At 44.8% G+C, this 20,499-nt stretch overlaps 1 protein-coding gene across 5 annotated transcripts in view; it reads right to left on the bottom strand.

Annotated features, from left to right (window-relative positions):
* Window positions 1-20,499, bottom strand: part of LOC140400055 (histone H2B-like) — a 169,144-nt gene that overhangs the window by 132,849 nt on the left and 15,796 nt on the right. The window contains exon 2 of one of the 5 annotated variants that reach the window (XR_011938016.1): window positions 17,110-17,224. The exons of the other annotated variants lie outside the window; for them this stretch is intronic. The gene's annotated coding sequence lies outside the window, so the exon portion shown is untranslated. Of the gene's footprint in view, window positions 1-17,109; window positions 17,225-20,499 lie in introns of those variants that run through there. 5 annotated transcript variants of the gene reach the window in all.

Here is a 20,499-nt window from a genome sequence, read left to right as displayed (position 1 = left end):
GTGTGACTGTGGGATTTACTCTCTCTGATACAGTGTGAGAGTGTGGGATTTACTCACTCTCTGATACTGTGTGTGAGTGTGGGATTTACTCACTCTCTGATACAGTGTGTGAGTGTGGGATTTACTCACTCCCTGATACAGTGTGTGAGATTGGGATTTACTCACTCTCTGATAGTGTGTGAGTGTGGGATTTACTCTCTCTGATACAGTGTGAGAGTGTGGGATTTACTCACTCTCTGATACAGTGTGTGAGTGTGGGATTTACTCACTCTCTGATACAGTGTGTGAGTGTGGGATTTACTCACTCCCTGATACAGTGTGTGAGATTGGGATTTACTCACTCTCTGATACAGTGTGTGAGTGTGGGATTTACTCACTCCCTGATACAGTGTGTGAGTGTGGGATTTACTCTCTCTCTGATACAGTGTGTGTGTGTGGGATTTACTCACTCCCTGATACAGTGTGTGAGTGTGGGATTTACTCTCTCTGATACAGTGTGCGATTTACTCACTCCCTGATACAGTGTGTGAGTGTGGGATTTACTCTCTCTCTGATACAGTGTGTGTGTGTGGGATTTACTCACTCCCTGATACAGTGTGTGTGTGTGGGATTTACCCTCTCTGATACAGTGTGCGATTTACTCACTCCCTGATACAGTGTGTGAGTGTGGGATTTACTCACTCTCTGATACAGTGTGTGAGTGTGGGATTTACTCACTCTCTGATACAGTGTGTGAATGTGGGATTTACTCACTCTCTGATAGTGTGTGTGTGGGATTTACTCACTCTCTGATACAGTGTGTGAGTGTGGGATTTACTCTCTCTCTGATACAGTGTGTGTGTGTGGGATTTACTCTCTCTGATACAGTGTGGGATTTACTCACTCTCTGAAACAGTGTGTCAGTGTGGGATTTACTCACTCTGATACAGTGTGTGAGTGTGGGGTTTACTCACTCTCTGATACAGTGTGTGTGTGTGGGATTTACTCACTGTCTGATACAGTGTGTGAGAGTGTGATTTACTCACTCACTGATACTGTGCGAGTGTGGGATTTACTCACTCTCTGATAGTGTGTGTGTGAGGTTTACTCACTCTCTGATACAGTGTGAGAGTGTGGGATTTCTTCACTCTCTGATGTAGTGTGAGTGTGGGATTTACTCACTCTCTGATACAGTGCCCGAGTGTGAGATTTACTCACTCCCTGATACAGTGTGTGTGTGGGATTTACTCACTCCCTGATACAGTGTGTGTGTGGGGTATTTACTCACTCCCTGATACAGTGTGAGAGTGTGGGATTTACTCACTCTCTGATACAGTGTGTGAGTGTGGGATTTCCTCACTCTCTGATACAGTGTGTGGGGGATTTACTCACTCTCTGATACAGTGTGTGAGTGAGGGATTTACTCACTCTATGATACAGTGTGTGTGTGTGGGATTTACTCACTCTCTGATACATTGTGTGACTGTGGGATTTACTCTCTCTGATACAGTGTGAGAGTGTGGGATTTACTCACTCTCTGATACAGTGTGTGAGTGTGGGATTTACTCACTCTCTGATACAGTGTGAGTGTGGGATTTTCTCTCTCTGTGATACAGTGTGAGTGTGGGATTTACTCACTCTCTGATACAGTGTGAGAGTGTGGGATTTACTCACTCTCTGATACAGTGTGAGTGTGGGATTTTCTCTCTCTCTGATACAGTGTGAGTGTGGGATTTACTCACTCTCTGATACAGTGTGAGTGTGAGATTTACTCACTCTTTGATACAGTGTGTGAGTGTGTGGGATTTACTGACTCTCTGATACAGTGTGTGACTGTGGGATTTACTCACTCTGATACAGTGTTTGAGTGTGGGAATTACTCACTCTCTGATACTGTGTGAGTGTGGGATTTCTTCACTCTCTGATGTAGTTTGAGTGTGGAATACACTTACTCTCCAATACAGTGTGTGAGTGTGGGATTTACTCACTCTCTGAGACAGTGTGTGAGTGTGGGATTTACTCACTCTGATACAGTGTGAGAGTGTGTGATTTACTCACTCTCTGATACAGTGTGTGAGTGTGGGATTTACTCACTCTCTGATACAGTGTGTGAGTGTGGGATTTACTCACTCTCTGATACAGCGTGTGAGTGTTGGATTTACTCACTCTCTGATACAGAGTGAGTGTGGGATTTACTCACTCTCTGATACAGTGTGTGAGTGTGGGATTTACTCACTCTCTGATACAGTGAGAGTGTGGGATTTACTCACTCTCTGATACAGTGTGTGAGTGTGGGATTAACTCACTCTCTGATACAGTGTGTGAGTGTGGGATTTACTCACTCTCTGATACAGTGAGAGTGTGGGATTTACTCACTCTCTGATACAGTGTGTGAGTGTGGGATTTACTCACTCCCTGATACAGTGTGTGACTGTGGGATTTACTCACTCTGATACAGTGTTTGAGTGTGGGAATTACTCACTGTCTGATACAGTGTGTGAGTGTGGGATTTACTCACTCTCTGATACAGTGTGTGTGGGGGATTTACTCACTCTCTGATACAGTGTGTGAGTGTGGGATTTACTCACTCTCTGATACAGTGTGTGTGGGGGATTTACTCACTCTCTGATACAGTGTGTGAGTGTGGGATTTACTCACTCTCTGATACAGTGTGAGAGTGTGGGATTTACTCACTCTCTGATACAGCGTGTGAGTGTGGGATTTACTCACTCTCTGATACAGTGTGTGACTGTGGGATTTACTCACTCTGATACAGTGTTTGAGTGTGGGAATTACTCACTCTCTGATACTGTGTGAGTGTGGGATTTCTTCACTCTCTGATGTAGTTTGAGTGTGGAATACACATACTCTCCAATACAGTGTGTGAGTGTGGGATTTACTCACTCTCTGAGACAGTGTGTGAGTGTGGGATTTACTCACTCTCTGATACAGTGTTTGAGTGTGGGATTTACTCACTCCCTGATACAGTGTGTGAGTGTGGGATTTACTCACTCTCTGATACAGTGTGTGAGTGTGGGATTTACTCACTCTCTGATACAGTGTGTGAGTGTGGGATTTACTCACTCTCTGATACAGTGTGTGAGTGTGGGATTTACTCACTCTCTGATACAGTGTGAGAGTGTGGGATTTACTCACTCTCTGATACAGTGTGTGTGTGGGATTTACTCACTCTCTGATACAGTGTGTGAGTGTGGGATTTACTCACTCTCTGATACAGTGTGTGTGTGGGATTTGCTCACTCTCTGATACAGCGTGTGAGTGTGGGATTTATTCACTCTTTGATACAGTGGGAGTGTGTGGCATTTACTCACTCTATGATATAGAGTGTGTGGGGGATTTACTCACTCTCTGATACAGTGTGTGAGTGTGGGATTTACTCACTCTCTGATACAGTGTGTGAGTGTGGAATTTACTCACTCTCTGATACAGTGTGTGTGGGGGATTTACTCACTCTCTGATACAGTGTGTGAGTGTGGGATTTACTCACTCTCTGATACAGTGTGTGTGGGATTTACTCACTGTCTGATACAGTGTGTGAGTGTGGGATTTACTCACTCTGATACAGTGTGAGAGTGTGTGATTTACTCACTCTCTGATACAGTGTGTGAGTGTGGGATTTACTCACTCTCTGATACAGTGTGTGAGTGTGGGATTTACTCACTCTCTGATACAGCGTGTGAGTGTCGGATTTACTCACTCTCTGATACAGAGTGAGTGTGGGATTTACTCACTCTCTGATACAGTGTGTGAGTGTGGGATTTACTCACTCTCTGATACAGTGAGAGTGTGGGATTTACTCACTCTCTGATACAGTGTGTGACTGTGGGATTTACTCACTCTGATACAGTGTTTGAGTGTGGGAATTACTCACTGTCTGATACAGTGTGTGAGTGTGGGATTTACTCACTCTCTGATACAGTGTGTGTGGGGGATTTACTCACTCTCTGATACAGTGTGTGAGTGTGGGATTTACTCACTCTCTGATACAGTGTGTGTGGGGGATTTACTCACTCTCTGATACAGTGTGTGAGTGTGGGATTTACTCACTCTCTGATACAGTGTGTGAGTGTGGGATTTACTCACTCTCTGATACAGCGTGTGAGTGTGGGATTTACTCACTCTCTGATACAGCGTGTGTGGGGGATTTACTCACTCTCTGATACAGTGTGTGAGTGTGGGATTTACTCACTCTCTGATACAGTGTGAGTGTGGGATTTACTCACTCTCTGATACAGTGTGAGAGTGTGAGATTTACTCACTCTCTGATACAGTGAGTGTGGGGATTACTCATTCTCTGATACAGTGTGTGAGTGTGGGATTTACTCACTCTCTGATACAGTGTGTGAGTGTGGGATTTAATCACTCTCTGATACAGCGTGTGTGGGGGATTTACTCACTCTCTGATACATTGTGTGAGTGTGGGATTTACTCACTCTCTGATACAGTGTGTGAGTGTGGGATTTACACACACTCTGATACAGTGTGTGTGGGGGATTTACTCACTCTCTGATACAGTGTGTGAGTGTGGGATTTACTCACTCTCTGATACAGTGTGTGAGTATGGGGCTTACTCACTCTCTGATACAGTGTGTGAGTGTGGGATTTACTCACTCTTTGATACAGTGTGTGAGTGTGGGATTTACTCACTCCCTGATACAGTGTGTGAGTGTGGGATTTACTCACTGCCTGATACAGTGTGAGTGTGGGATTTACTCACTCTCTGATACAGAGTGTGAGTGTGGGATTTACTCACTCTTTGATACAGTGTGTGAGTGTGGCATTTACTCACTCGCTGATACAGTGTGTGTGTGTGGGATTTACTCACTCCCTGATACAGTGTGTGAGTGTGGGATTTACTCTCTCTCTGATACAGTGTGTGTGTGTGGGATTTACCCTCTCTGATACAGTGTGGGATTTACTCACTCCCTGATACAGTGTGTGAGTGTGGGATTTCCTCACTCTCTGATACAGTGTGTGAGTGTGGGATTTACTCACTCTCTGATACAGTGTGTGAATGTGGGATTTACTCACTCTCTGATACAGTGTGTGTGGGGGATTTACTCACTCTCTGATACAGTGTGTGAGTGTGGGATTTACTCTCTCTCTGATACAGTGTGTGTGTGTGGGATTTACTCTCTCTGATACAGTGTGGAATTTACTCACTCTCTGAAACAGTGTGTGTGTGTGTGGGGGGGATTTACTCTCTCTGATACAGTGTGGGATTTACTCACTCACTGACATTGTGTGACTGTGGGATTTACTCACTCTCTGATACAGTGTGTGAGTGTGGGATTTACTCACTCTCTGATAGTGTGTGAGTGTGGGATTTACTCACTCTCTGATACAGTGTGTGTGTGGTATTTACTCACTGTCTGATACAGTGTGTGAGTGTGGGATTTACTCACTCTCTGATACAGTGTGAGAGTGTGGGATTTACTCACTCTGATACAGTGTGTGTGTGGGGGATTTACTCACTTTCTGATACAGTGTGAGAGTGTGTGATTTACTCACTCTCTGATACAGTGTGTGTGTGTGGGATTGACTCACTCTCTGATACATTGTGTGACTGTGGAATTTACTCTCTCTGATACAGTGTGAGAGTGTGGGATTTACTCACTCTCTGATACAGTGTGTGAGTGTGGGATTTACTCACTCTCTGATACAGTGTGAGTGTGGGATTTTCTCTCTCTGTGATACAGTGTGAGTGTGGGATTTACTCACTCTCTGATACAGTGTGAGAGTGTGGGATTTACTCACTCTCTGATACAGTGTGAGTGTGGGATTTTCTCTCTCTGTGATACAGTGTGAGTGTGAGATTTACTCACTCTTTGATACAGTGTGTGAGTGTGTGGGATTTACTGACTCTCTCATACAGTGTTTGAGTGTGGGATTTACTCACTCTCTGATACTGTGTGAGTGTGGGATTTCTTCACTCTCTGATGTAGTTTGAGTGTGGAATACACTTACTCTCCAATACAGTGTGTGAGTGTGGGATTTACTCACTCTCTGATACAGTGTGTGTGTGGGATTTACTCACTCTGATACAGTGTGTGAGTGTGGGATTTACTCACTCTCTGATACATTGTGTGTGTGGGATTTACTCACTCTCTGATACAGTGTGTGAGTGTGGGATTTACTCACTCTCTGATACAGTGTGTGAGTGTGGGATTTACTCACTCTCTGATACAGTGTGTGAGTGTGGGATTTACTCACTCTCTGATACAGTGTGTGTGGGATTTACTCACTCTCTGATACAGTGTTTGAGTGTGGGATTTACTCACTCTCTGATACAGTGTGTGTGTGTGGCATTTACTCACTCTCTGATACAGTGTGTGACTGTGGGATTTACTCACTCTGATACAGTATTTGAGTGTGGGATTTACTCACTCTCTGATACAGTGTGTGAGTGTGGGATTTACTCACTCTCTGATACAGTGTGTGAGTGTGGGATTTACTCACTCTCTGATACAGTGTGTGAGTGTGGGATTTACTCACTCTCTGATACAGTGTGTGTGGGATTTACTCACTCTCTGATACAGTGTTTGAGTGTGGGATTTACTCACTCTCTGATACAGTGTGTGTGTGTGGCATTTACTCACTCTCTGATACAGTGTGTGACTGTGGGATTTACTCACTCTGATACAGTATTTGAGTGTGGGAATTACTCACTCTCTGATACAGTGTGTGAGTGTGGAATTTACTCACTCTCTGATACAGTGTGTGAGTGTGGGATTTGCTCACTCTCTGATACAGCGTGTGAGTGTGGGATTTATTCACTCTTTGATACAGTGAGAGTGTGTGGCATTTACTCACTCTCTGATACAGTGTGTGACTGTGGGATTTACTCACTCTGATACAGTATTTGAGTGTGGGAATTACTCACTCTCTGATACAGTGTGTGAGTGTGGAATTTACTCACTCTCTGATACAGTGTGTGTGGGATTTACTCACTGTCTGATACAGTGTGTGAGTGTGGGATTTACTCACTCTCTGATACAGTGTGTGAGTGTGGGATTTACTCACTCTCTGATACAGCGTGTGAGTGTCGGATTTACTCACTCTCTGATACAGTGTGAGTGTCGGATTTACTCACTCTCTGATACATTGTGTGAGTGTGGGATTTACTCACTCTCTGATACAGTGTGTGAGTGTGGGGCTTACTCACTCTCTGATACAGTGTGTGAGTGTGGGATTTACTCTCTCTCTGATACTGTGTGTGTGTGTGGGATTTACTCACTCACTGATACAGTGTGAGAGTGTGTGATTTACTCACTCTCTGATACAGTGTGGTTGTGTGGGATTTACTCACTCTCTGATACATTGTGTGGCTGTGGGATTTACTCTCTCTGATACAGTGTGAGAGTGTGGGATTTACTCACTCTCTGATACAGTGTGTGAGTGTGGGATTTACTCACTCTCTGATACAGTGTGAGTGTGGGATTTTCTCTCTGTGATACAGTGTGAGTGTGGGATTTACTCACTCTCTGATACAGTGTGAGAGTGTGGGATTTACTCACTCTCTGATACAGTGTGAGTGTGGGATTTCTTCACTCTCTGTTGTAGTTTGAGTGTGGAATACACTTACTCTCCGATACAGTGTGTGAGTGTGGGATTTACTCACTCTCTGATACAGTGTGTGAGTGTGGGATTTACTCACTCTGATACAGTGTGTGAGTGTGGGATTTACTCACTCTGATACAGTGTGTGAGTGTGGGATTTACTCACTCTGATACAGTGTGTGAGTGTGGGATTTACTCACTCTCTGATACAGTGAGAGTGTGGGATTTACTCACTCTCTGATACAGTGTGTGACTGTGGGATTTACTCACTCTGATACAGTGTTTGAGTGTGGGAATTACTCACTCTCTGATACAGTGTGTGAGTGTGGGATTTCTTCACTCTCTGATGTAGTTTGAGTGTGGAATACACTTACTCTCCAATACAGTGTGTGAGTGTGGGATTTACTCACTCTCTGATACAGTGTGTGTGTGGGATTTACTCACTCTGATACAGTGTGTGAGTGTGGGATTTACTCACTCTGATACAGATTGTGAGTGTGGGATTTACTCACTCTCTGATACAGTGTGTGAGTGTGGGATTTACTCACTCTCTGATACAGTGTGTGAGTGTGGGATTTACTCACTCTCTGATACAGTGTGTGAGTGTGGGATTTGCTCACTCTCTGATACAGCGTGTGAGTGTGGGATTTACTCACTCTCTGATACAGTGAGAGTGTGGGATTTACTCACTCTCTGATACAGTGTGTGACTGTGGGATTTACTCACTCTGATACAGTGTTTGAGTGTGGGAATTACTCACTCTCTGATACAGTGTGTGAGTGTGGGATTTCTTCACTCTCTGATGTAGTTTGAGTGTGGAATACACTTACTCTCCAATACAGTGTGTGAGTGTGGGATTTACTCACTCTCTGATACAGTGTGTGTGTGGGATTTACTCACTCTGATACAGTGTGTGAGTGTGGGATTTACTCACTCTGATACAGATTGTGAGTGTGGGATTTACTCACTCTCTGATACAGTGTGTGAGTGTGGGATTTACTCACTCTCTGATACAGTGTGTGAGTGTGGGATTTACTCACTCTCTGATACAGTGTGTGTGGGGGATTTACTCACTCTCTGGTACAGTGTGTGAGTGTGGGATTTACTCACTCTCCGATACAGTGTGTGTGGGATTTACTCACTGTCTGATACAGTGTGTGACTGTGGGATTTACTCACTCTGATACAGTGTGAGAGTGTGTGATTTACTCACTCTCTGATACAGTGTGTGAGTGTGGAATTTACTCACTCTCTGATACAGTGTGTGTGGGGGATTTACTCACTCTCTGGTACAGTGTGTGAGTGTGGGATTTACTCACTCTCCGATACAGTGTGTGTGGGATTTACTCACTGTCTGATACAGTGTGTGACTGTGGGATTTACTCACTCTGATACAGTGTGAGAGTGTGTGATTTACTCACTCTCTGATACAGTGTGTGAGTGTGGAATTTACTCACTCTCTGATACAGTGTGTGTGGGGGATTTACTCACTCTCTGGTACAGTGTGTGAGTGTGGGATTTACTCACTCTCTGATACAGTGTGTGAGTGTGGGATTTACTCACTCTTTGATACAGTGTGTGTGGGGGATTTAATCACTCTCTGATACAGTGTGTGTGTGTGGGATTTACTCACTCTCTGATACATTGTGTGACTGTGGGATTTACTCTCTCTGATACAGTGTGAGAGTGTGGGATTTACTCACTCTCTGATACTGTGTGAGAGTGTGGGATTTACTCACTCTCTGATACAGTGTGTGTGTGGGATTTACTCACTCTGATACAGTGTGTGAGTGGGATTTACTCACTCTCTGATACAGTGTGTGTGTGTGGGATTTACTCTCTCTGATACAGTGTGGGATTTACTCACTCTCTGATACTTTGTCAGAGTGTGGGATTTACTCACTCTCTGATACAGTGTGTGTGTGTGGGATTTACTCTCTCTGATACAGTGTGGGATTTACTCACTCCCTGATACAGTGTGTGAGTGTGGGATTTACTCTCTCTCTGATACTGTGTGTGTGTGTGGGATTTACTCACTCACTGATACAGTGTGAGAGTGTGTGATTTACTCACTCTCTGATACAGTGTGTGAGTTTGGGATTTACTCACTCTCTGATACAGTGTGAGTGTGGGATTTACTCACACTCTGATACAGTGTGAGTGTGGGATTTACTCACTCTCTGATACAGTGTGTGAGTGTGGGATTTACTCACTCTCTGATACAGTGTGAGTGTGGGATTTACTCACACTCTGATACAGTGTGAGTGTGGAATACACTTACTCTCCGATACAGTGTGTGAGTGTGGGATTTACTCACTCTCTGATACAGTGTGTGAGTGTGGGATTTACTCACTCTGATACAGTGTGTGAGTGTGGGATTTACTCACTCTGATACAGTGTGTGAGTGTGGGATTTACTCACTCTCTGATACAGTGAGAGTGTGGGATTTACTCAATCTCTGATACAGTGTGTGACTGTGGGATTTACTCACTCTGATACAGTGTTTGAGTGTGGGAATTACTCACTCTCTGATACAGTGTGTGAGTGTGGGATTTACTCACTCTCTGATACAGTGTGTGTGGGGGATTTACTCACTCTCTGATACAGTGTGTGAGTGTGGGATTTACTCACTCTCTGATACAGTGTGAGAGTGTGGGATTTACTCACTCTGATACAGTGTGAGAGTGTGGGATTTACTCACTCTCTGATACTGTGTGAGTGTGGGATTTACTCACTCTCTGATACAGTGTGTGTGGGGGATTTACTCACTCTCTGATACAGTGTGTGAGTGTGGGATTTACTCACTCTCTGATACAGTGTGTGAGTGTGGGATTTACTCACTCTCTGATACAGCGTGTGAGTGTGGGATTTACTCACTCTCTGATACAGTGTGTGAGTGTGGGATTTACTCACTCTCTGATACAGTGTGAGTGTGGGATTTACTCACTCTCTGATACATTGTGTGAGTGTGGGATTTACTCACTCTCTGATACAGTGTGTGAGTGTGGGATTTACACACTCTCTGATACAGTGTGTGAGTGTGGGATTTACACACTCTCTGATACAGTGTGTGTGGGGGATTTACTCACTCTCTGATACAGTGTGTGAGTGTGGGATTTACTCACTCTCTGATACAGTGTGTGAGTGTGGGGCTTACTCACTCTCTGATACAGTGTGTGAGTGTGGGATTTACTCACTCTTTGATACAGTGTGTGAGTGTGGGATTTACTCACTCTCTGATACAGTGTGTGAGTGTGGGACTTACTCACTCCCTGATACAGTGTGTGAGATTGGGATTTACTCACTCTCTGATACAGTGTGTGAGTGTGGGATTTACTCACTCCCTGATACAGTGTGTGAGTGTGGGATTTACTCTCTCTCTGATACAGTGTGTGTGTGTGGGATTTACTTACTCCCTGATACAGTGTGTGAGTGTGGGATTTACTCTCTCTCTGATACAGTGTGTGTGTGTGGGATTTACTCTCTCTGATACAGTGTGGGATTTACTCACTCCCTGATACAGTGTGTGAGTGTGGGATTTACTCACTCTCTGATACAGTGTGTGTGGGGGATTTACTCACTCTCTGATACAGTGTGTGAGTGTGGGATTTACTCTCTCTCTGATACAGTGTGTGTGTGTGGGATTTACTCTCTCTGATACAGTGTGGGATTTACTCACTCTCTGAAACAGTGTGTAAGTGTGGGATTTACTCACTCTGATACAGTGTGTGAGTGTGCGGTTTACTCACTCTCTGATACAGTGTGTGTGGGATTTACTCACTGTCTGATACAGTGTGAGTGTGGGATTTACTCACTCTCTGATACAGTGTGAGAGTGTGGGATTTCTTCACTCTCTGATGTAGTGTGAGTGTGGGATTTACTCACTCTCTGAAACAGTGCCCGAGTGTGAGATTTACTCACTCCCTGATACAGTGTGTGTGTGGGATTTACTCACTCCCTGATACAGTGTGTGAGTGAGGGATTTACTCACTCTCTGATACAGTGTGTGAGTGTGGGATTTACTCACTCCCTTTTACAGTGTGAGAGTGTGGGATTTACTCACTCTCTGATACAGTGTGTGAGTGTGGGATTTACTCACTCGCTGATAGTGTGTGAGTGAGGGATTAATTCACTCTCTGATACAGTGTGTGAGTGTGGGATTTACTCACTCTCTGATACAGTGTGTGAGTGTGGGATTTCCTCACTCTCTGATACAGTGTGTGGGGGATTTACTCACTCTCTGATACAGTGTGTGAGTGTGGGATTTACTCACTCTCTGATACAATGTGTGAGTGTGAGATTTACTCACTCTCTGATACAGTGTGTGAGTGAGGGATTTACTCACTCTCTGATACAGTGTGTGAGTGTGGGATTTACTCACTCTCTGATACAGTGTGTGAGTGTGGGATTTACTCACTCCCTGATACAGTGTGTGAGTGTGGGATTTACTCTCTCTGATACAGTGTGAGAGTGTGGGATTTACTCACTCTCTGATACTGTGTGAGAGTGTGGGATTTACTCACTCTCTGATAGTGTGTGAGAGTGTGGGATTTACTCACTCTCTGATACAGTGTGTGAGTGTGGGACTTACTCACTCCCTGATACAGTGTGTGAGATTGGGATTTACTCACTCTCTGATACAGTGTGTGTGTGTGGGATTTACTCACTCTCTGATACAGTGTGTGAATGTGGGATTTACTCACTCTCTGATACTGTGTGTGTGTGGGATTTACTCACTCTCTGAAACAGTGTGTAAGTGTGGGATTTACTCACTCTGATACAGTGTGTGAGTGAGGGATTTATTCACTCTCTGATACAGTGTGTGTGTGTGTGAGGTTTACTCACTCTCTGATACAGTGTGAGAGTGTGGGATTTCTTCACTCTCTGATGTAGTGTGAGTGTGGGATTTACTCACTCTCTGATACAGTGCCCGAGTGTGAGATTTACTCACTCCCTGATACAGTGTGTGTGTGTGGGATTTACTCACTCCCTGATACAGTGTGTGAGTGAGGGATTTACTCACTCTCTGATACAGTGTGTGAGTGTGGGATTTACTCACTCCCTTTTACAGTGTGAGTGTGGGATTTACTCACTCTCTGATACAGTGTGTGTGTGTGGGATTTACTCACTCCCTGATACAGTGTGTGAGTGAGGGATTTACTCACTCTCTGATACAGTGTGTGAGTGTGGGATTTACTCACTCCCTTTTACAGTGTGAGAGTGTGGGATTTACTCACTCTCTGATACAGTGTGTGAGTGTGGGATTTACTCACTCTCTGATACAGTGTGTGAGTGAGGGATTTACTCACTCTCTGATACAGTGTGTGAGTGTGGGATTTACTCACTCTCTGATACAGTGTGTGAGTGTGGGATTTACTCACTCCCTTTTACAGTGTGAGAGTGTGGGATTTACTCACTCTCTGATACAGTGTGTGATTGTGGGATTTACTCACTCTCTGATACAGTGTGTGTGTGTGGGATTTACTCACTCTCTGATACAGTGTGTGAGTGTGGGATTTACTCACTCTCTGATACTGTGTTTGTGTGGGATTTACTCACTCTCTGATACAGTGTGTGATTGTGGGATTTACTCACTCTCTGATACAGTGTGTGAGTGTGGGATTTACTCACTCTCTGATACAGTGTGAGTGTGGGATTTACTCACACTCTGATACAGTGTGAGTGTGGAATACACTTACTCTCCGATACAGTGTGTGAGTGTGGGATTTACTCACTCTCTGATACAGTGTGTGAGTGTGGGATTTACTCACTCTGATACAGTGTGTGAGTGTGGGATTTACTCACTCTGATACAGTGTGTGAGTGTGGGATTTACTCACTCTCTGATACAGTGAGAGTGTGGGATTTACTCACTCTCTGATACAGTGTGTGACTGTGGGATTTACTCACTCTGATACAGTGTTTGAGTGTGGGAATTACTCACTCTCTGATACAGTGTGTGAGTGTGGGATTTACTCACTCTCTGATACAGTGTGTGTGGGGGATTTACTCACTCTCTGATACAGTGTGTGAGTGTGGGATTTACTCACTCTCTGATACAGTGTGAGAGTGTGGGATTTACTCACTCTGATACAGTGTGAGAGTGTGGGATTTACTCACTCTCTGATACTGTGTGAGTGTGGGATTTACTCACTCTCTGATACAGTGTGTGTGGGGGATTTACTCACTCTCTGATACAGTGTGTGAGTGTGGGATTTACTCACTCTCTGATACAGTGTGTGAGTGTGGGATTTACTCACTCTCTGATACAGCGTGTGAGTGTGGGATTTACTCACTCTCTGATACAGTGTGTGAGTGTGGGATTTACTCACTCTCTGATACAGTGTGAGTGTGGGATTTACTCACTCTCTGATACATTGTGTGAGTGTGGGATTTACTCACTCTCTGATACAGTGTGTGAGTGTGGGATTTACACACTCTCTGATACAGTGTGTGAGTGTGGGATTTACACACTCTCTGATACAGTGTGTGTGGGGGATTTACTCACTCTCTGATACAGTGTGTGAGTGTGGGATTTACTCACTCTCTGATACAGTGTGTGAGTGTGGGGCTTACTCACTCTCTGATACAGTGTGTGAGTGTGGGATTTACTCACTCTTTGATACAGTGTGTGAGTGTGGGATTTACTCACTCTCTGATACAGTGTGTGAGTGTGGGACTTACTCACTCCCTGATACAGTGTGTGAGATTGGGATTTACTCACTCTCTGATACAGTGTGTGAGTGTGGGATTTACTCACTCCCTGATACAGTGTGTGAGTGTGGGATTTACTCTCTCTCTGATACAGTGTGTGTGTGTGGGATTTACTTACTCCCTGATACAGTGTGTGAGTGTGGGATTTACTCTCTCTCTGATACAGTGTGTGTGTGTGGGATTTACTCTCTCTGATACAGTGTGGGATTTACTCACTCCCTGATACAGTGTGTGAGTGTGGGATTTACTCACTCTCTGATACAGTGTGTGTGGGGGATTTACTCACTCTCTGATACAGTGTGTGAGTGTGGGATTTACTCTCTCTCTGATACAGTGTGTGTGTGTGGGATTTACTCTCTCTGATACAGTGTGGGATTTACTCACTCTCTGAAACAGTGTGTAAGTGTGGGATTTACTCACTCTGATACAGTGTGTGAGTGTGCGGTTTACTCACTCTCTGATACAGTGTGTGTGGGATTTACTCACTGTCTGATACAGTGTGAGTGTGGGATTTACTCACTCTCTGATACAGTGTGAGAGTGTGGGATTTCTTCACTCTCTGATGTAGTGTGAGTGTGGGATTTACTCACTCTCTGAAACAGTGCCCGAGTGTGAGATTTACTCACTCCCTGATACAGTGTGTGTGTGGGATTTACTCACTCCCTGATACAGTGTGTGAGTGAGGGATTTACTCACTCTCTGATACAGTGTGTGAGTGTGGGATTTACTCACTCCCTTTTACAGTGTGAGAGTGTGGGATTTACTCACTCTCTGATACAGTGTGTGAGTGTGGGATTTACTCACTCGCTGATAGTGTGTGAGTGAGGGATTAATTCACTCTCTGATACAGTGTGTGAGTGTGGGATTTACTCACTCTCTGATACAGTGTGTGAGTGTGGGATTTCCTCACTCTCTGATACAGTGTGTGGGGGATTTACTCACTCTCTGATACAGTGTGTGAGTGTGGGATTTACTCACTCTCTGATACAATGTGTGAGTGTGAGATTTACTCACTCTCTGATACAGTGTGTGAGTGAGGGATTTACTCACTCTCTGATACAGTGTGTGAGTGTGGGATTTACTCACTCTCTGATACAGTGTGTGAGTGTGGGATTTACTCACTCCCTGATACAGTGTGTGAGTGTGGGATTTACTCTCTCTGATACAGTGTGAGAGTGTGGGATTTACTCACTCTCTGATACTGTGTGAGAGTGTGGGATTTACTCACTCTCTGATAGTGTGTGAGAGTGTGGGATTTACTCACTCTCTGATACAGTGTGTGAGTGTGGGACTTACTCACTCCCTGATACAGTGTGTGAGATTGGGATTTACTCACTCTCTGATACAGTGTGTGTGTGTGGGATTTACTCACTCTCTGATACAGTGTGTGAATGTGGGATTTACTCACTCTCTGATACTGTGTGTGTGTGGGATTTACTCACTCTCTGAAACAGTGTGTAAGTGTGGGATTTACTCACTCTGATACAGTGTGTGAGTGAGGGATTTATTCACTCTCTGATACAGTGTGTGTGTGTGTGAGGTTTACTCACTCTCTGATACAGTGTGAGAGTGTGGGATTTCTTCACTCTCTGATGTAGTGTGAGTGTGGGATTTACTCACTCTCTGATACAGTGCCCGAGTGTGAGATTTACTCACTCCCTGATACAGTGTGTGTGTGTGGGATTTACTCACTCCCTGATACAGTGTGTGAGTGAGGGATTTACTCACTCTCTGATACAGTGTGTGAGTGTGGGATTTACTCACTCCCTTTTACAGTGTGAGTGTGGGATTTACTCACTCTCTGATACAGTGTGTGTGTGTGGGATTTACTCACTCCCTGATACAGTGTGTGAGTGAGGGATTTACTCACTCTCTGATACAGTGTGTGAGTGTGGGATTTACTCACTCCCTTTTACAGTGTGAGAGTGTGGGATTTACTCACTCTCTGATACAGTGTGTGAGTGTGGGATTTACTCACTCTCTGATACAGTGTGTGAGTGAGGGATTTACTCACTCTCTGATACAGTGTGTGAGTGTGGGATTTACTCACTCTCTGATACAGTGTGTGAGTGTGGGATTTACTCACTCCCTTTTACAGTGTGAGAGTGTGGGATTTACTCACTCTCTGATACAGTGTGTGATTGTGGGATTTACTCACTCTCTGATACAGTGTGTGTGTGTGGGATTTACTCACTCTCTGATACAGTGTGTGAGTGTGGGATTTACTCACTCTCTGATACTGTGTTTGTGTGGGATTTACTCACTCTCTGATACAGTGTGTGATTGTGGGATTTACTCACTCTCTGATACAGTGTGTGAGTGTGGGATTTACTCACTCTCTGATACATTGTGAGTGTGGGATTTACTCACTCTCTGATACAGTGTGTGAGTGTGGGATTTACTCACTCTCTGATACAGTGTGTGAGTGTGGTTGTATTACTCCAGCTGAGGCCTAACTAACGTTTTTATAGTTCCAGCAGAACCTGCCTGTTCTTAAACTCTGTGCATCGGCAAACTGTCGGCTATTAGAGACAAGGGTACCATAGGCCTGGCATTTTAAAGCTCACGGTCGTGACCTATGGGTGGATCTCGGGAAGGTTACAGGAGGGTGGCGATAATCCAGATTGCAGGAGGAATGGCCGATGGTCACGACCAGCTTTTAAAAGTGCCGGCCGTGAGGCCGTTTTAAGATTAACGGCCATCCCGCGCATGCCCACCTTATCAAGTAGTGCGCAAGGTGGACCGGCTCCTCCTGATGTCAGTGCACAATCCCAGGCCAGTTATTTTCAGCAAATTCTGGAGTCCTCCCACCAGAGGCGGCGCCAGAGAGCAGGTCACACGCCCCGTACGCTGACATCACGTGTTCTGGGCCCGAGAGAGATTCCTCCATTTTGCAGCTGCCAGCAGTGCTGGAGTGAACTCCAGGGCCTCTGGTGAACAACCCATGAAGAAGCTGAAAACAGGAACAAAGCAGCACAATGATGAGTATTTGAGGGGTGGGTTTATTAATTGTGCCACTGCAATCAGGAGTCAAATTTCATGGGTGTTACATGCAGGGAATTACTGGCAAATGAAAGTTTAAACCTCAAATTGTCAAAGACATTCTGGCGAGTTCGAGGACAAACGTCTGTAATTTTTTCAATGGATGCAGTGAGATCTTCAATCATCAGCTGAAGTCATTATCAGAAATGTAACATTGAATAACAAAGCAAGTGAGATCGTGGGGACCAAGCAGGCCCACCTGTCACATTAAAGTCAAGTGAAAATGGTGGGTCGCGAAGATCAGCCGGCGATGGTCGCAAAGGCCGCCCAGCGAGGGTCCCGAAGGATGGCCGGTTGGTAAAAATGGGACCCGAGTTAAAAAGTTTGATCCACACTGCCATAGGCTTCCTTAACCATTGTATCCAGCTGCTCTGCTACCTTAAGGTACTGGTGTACATGCACACCAAGATCCCTCCGGTCCTTCGTGCCTCCCAGCGTCCTGCCATTTATCATGTATTCTCTTGTCTTGTTTGTCCTGCCCAAGTGCATCTCTTCCAGATTGAATTCCGTTTGCCACTGATCAGTCCATCTGTGTCGTCCTGTATTCGGAGGCTATCCTCCTCAATATTTACCACCCCACCAAATTTCATATTTGCAGCAAACTTACTGATCAACCCTCCTATATTCATATCTAAAGCATTTGTATCAACCACAAACAGCAAGGGCCTCAACACTGATCCCTGTGGGAAACCACTGGACATGATCTTCCAATCAGAGGCTAGGGGCTGGTTTAGCACAGTGGACTAAACAGCAGAACAATGCCAGCAGCGCGGGTTCAATTCCCGTACCGGCCTCCCCGAACTGGTGCCGGAATGTGGCGACTTGGTGCTTTTCACAGTAACTTCATTGAAGCCTACTTGTGACAATAAGCAATTATTATTATTATTGGAAAGACACTCCTCCACCAACAGCCTCTGCTTCCTGCCACTCAGCAATTTTGGATCCAATTTGCCAAATGTCCTTCAGTCCCTTGGGCATGTGTCTTCACATCAGTCACCCATGTGGGACCGGATGAAAAGCCTTGCTGAAGTCCAAGTAGATTACGTCAAATGCATTTCACTCATTGACACACCTGTTCATCGCTTCGAAAAATTCAATCAAGTTGGTCAGACATCTCCTCCCCTTAACCAAACCATGCTGACCTTTTAATATCTGCCTCTACAAATGCAGATTAATTCTGTGTCTCAGATTTGCTTCCAATAGTTTCCCCACCACACAGGTTAGACTGACTGGCCTGTAGTTTCCTGGTTTATCCTTTCCTCCCTTCTTCAATAATGGTACCACATTGGCGATCCTCCAGTCTGCCAGCGCCTCTCCTGTGGCCAGAGAGGAATTGAAAATTATTGCCAGTGTCCCTGCTATTTCCTCGCTTGCCTCACTCATCAGCCTGGGATACATTTCATCTGGCCCTGGAGCTTTGTCCACTTTGAAGCCTCCCACTCAGAGCCTCCTCTCTGTCTATATTAATCTCTTTAGTTTTATTACATTCCTTCTCCCTGCTTTCTATACCCACACTGTCCTTCTCACGGGGTAACACTGACACAAAGTACCCATTTCGAACCCCACCTACATCCCCCGGCTCCACACACATGTTACCACTGTGATCCATCATGGGCCTTACTCAGCCCCAAGTTATCATTTTACCTTTAATGTACTTTTAGAACAACTTAACAACTTTATTTTACCTGCCAGTATCCTTTCAGTATCTGGTGCGACCGCATTTGGAGTATTGAGTGCAATTTTAGTCGCCGCATTATCGGAAGGATGTGGAAGCATTGGAAAGGGTGCAGAGGAGATTCACCAGCATGTTGCCTGGTATGGAGGGAAGATCTTATGAGGAAAGGCTGAGGGACTGAGGCTGTTTTCGTTAGAGACAAGAAGGTTCAGAGGTGACTTAATTGAGGCATACAATAGGGCAGCACAGTGGCGCAGTGGGTTAGCCCTGCTGCCTCACGGCGCTGAGGTCCCAGGTTCGATCCTGGCACTGGGTCACTGTCCATGTGGAGTTTGCACATTCTCCCCATGTTTGCGTGGGTTTCGCGCCCACAACCCAAAGATGTGCAGGGTAGGTGGATTGGCCACACCAAATTACCCCTTAATTGGAAAAAATGAATAGGGTACACAAAAATTTTTTTTTTTTTTTTTAAATTGAGGCATACAGGATGATCAAAGGATTGGATAGGGTGGACAGTGAGAGCCTTTTTCCTTGGATGGTGATGTCTAGCACGAGGGGACTTAGATTTAAATTGAGGGGAGATAGATATAGGACAGAGGTAGGTTCTTTGCTAAGAGAGTAGTAAGGGCATGGAATGCCCTGCCTGCAACAGTAGTGGATTCGCCAACACTAAGGGCATTCAAATGGTCATTGGATAGACATATGGACAATAAGGGAATAGTGTAGATGGACTTTAGAGTGGTTTCACAGGTCGGCACAACATCGAGGGCCAAAGGGCCTGTACTGCGCCGTAATGTTCTATCTTCATGTCTCCTTTTTGCTCTCCTCATTTCCGTTTTAAGTCCCCTCTTGCACATTCGATACACCTCTAGCACTTCTGCTGTTTTGAGCCCTTGATATCTGCCACAAGCCTCCCCTTTTCTACTTATCCAACGCTGTATATCCCTCAATATACATGGTTGACTGGATTTGTTGGTCCCACCCTTTTCTTGATTGGAACATGTTGGCCGTGTACTCTCCCTATTTCCTTGTTGAATGTGTCCCACTGTTCTGTCACAGATTTACCTAATGGTGTCTGTTCCCTATCAACTCTGGCCAAATCATATCTGATCTTATTAAAATCAGCCTTCCTCCATTTGTGAACTTTGATCTCAGGTCCATCCATCTCCTTTTCCAGAACTATCTTGAATCTAATGAAGTTATGATCACTGTCTGCAAAATGCTCCCCCAACGATACTTCAACCACTTGTCCAGCTTCGTTACTGAAAATGAAGTCCAAGACCGCTCCTCTCTTGTCTGTCCTTCTACGTACTGGCTTAAAAAGTTCTCATGGATGCATTTTAAGAATTACGCTCCCTCTAAACCGTTCACACTATGACTACCCCAGTTCATATTGAGGAAGTTGCGATCCCCCACTGTTCCCACTATCACAACCCTATTACTTTTCCACTTCTCTGAAATTTGCCTCCATATTCACTCTTCTATTTCTCTCGGATGGTTAGGGGGCCAAT

Source organism: Scyliorhinus torazame, chromosome 24 (genome assembly GCF_047496885.1).
Source record: "Scyliorhinus torazame isolate Kashiwa2021f chromosome 24, sScyTor2.1, whole genome shotgun sequence".
In the NCBI taxonomy this organism is placed as follows: domain Eukaryota; kingdom Metazoa; phylum Chordata; class Chondrichthyes; order Carcharhiniformes; family Scyliorhinidae; genus Scyliorhinus; species Scyliorhinus torazame.
This window is presented reverse-complemented; position numbering and strand designations above follow the sequence as displayed.